This window comes from Tupaia chinensis, unplaced genomic scaffold, assembly GCF_000334495.1.
Source record: "Tupaia chinensis unplaced genomic scaffold, TupChi_1.0 Scaffold000443_1, whole genome shotgun sequence".
NCBI classification, from domain to species: Eukaryota; Metazoa; Chordata; class Mammalia; order Scandentia; family Tupaiidae; genus Tupaia; species Tupaia belangeri.
Window position 1 is genome coordinate 1,670,886 of NW_006159948.1, and position 953 is coordinate 1,671,838.

Genomic DNA, 953 nt, shown 5'->3' on the forward strand with positions numbered 1-953 from the left:
AGAGAAAGAGAGAAAATCTGAATACACCTCCCAGGAGGAATGGCCACCCTGAAATCCTTAATTCCTTTCTCCACCATTCTTCTTTTGGGATTTTTCTGGGGGTGGGGTATGCACGCATGCCTGACATGTTTTTCAAGCGACTGGGTCCAGGACTCAAAATTCATAGTTGGTGCCCTAGGGCTCAGGAACCTGGGCCGGAGTGACCAGTGAGTAGTCATGTCCGCCTCAGTAGTGTCGGTCATCTCCAGGTTTTTAGAAGAGTACTTGAGCTTCACTCCGCAGCGTCTGAAGTGGCTGGACACTTATCTGCTGTATACGCTGCTGACCGGGGCGCCGCAGTTCCGTTACTGTCTCCTAGTGGGGACCTTCCCCTTCAACTCTTTCCTCTCAGGCTTCATCTCTTGTGTGGGGCGCTTCATTCTGGCGACTTGCCTGAGAATACAAATCAGCCCACAGAACAAGGCGCAATTTTAAGGCAGCTCTCCAGAGCGAGCCTTTGCTGATTTTCTCTTTGTTAGCACTGTCCTTCACCTCATCGTCATGAACTTTGTTGGCTGAATCATTCCCATTTAATTGAGGAGTAGGAGACTGGAAGAATGTTCACTTTTTGATTTCCCCTGGATGAGAGTTCTTGAGATGGCAGCTGTTGGACACATGGATTTTCTTCAGATTGGTACTTACTACCAACCCTGATTTGGTATGCTGGTGGAGAGCCCAGAGGAGTTTCCTCGCTCTGTGTCAGAACAACTTTGTAATGAACGTTTGTTAACATGACCTCTGCCTTCTATTAAGTGTAACGTTTTCACTTCCAAATTAAAATCTCCATGCCACTCTTTAAGAAACAACAACAACAACAACAACAACAAACAAACACAAACCATGGTTGGCCAAGGGGGATCTGGCTGCCCTTAACTTCTATGCCACCTACTGGCCTCAACCTTCAATATTCAGCA

The 953-nt window shown here is 47.2% G+C and overlaps 1 pseudogene; it reads left to right on the top strand.

Annotated features, from left to right (window-relative positions):
* Positions 1–216: 216 nt before the first annotated feature.
* On the top strand, positions 217–642 carry LOC102467790 (dolichyl-diphosphooligosaccharide--protein glycosyltransferase subunit DAD1 pseudogene; annotated as a pseudogene).
* Positions 643–953: the final 311 nt, after the last annotated feature.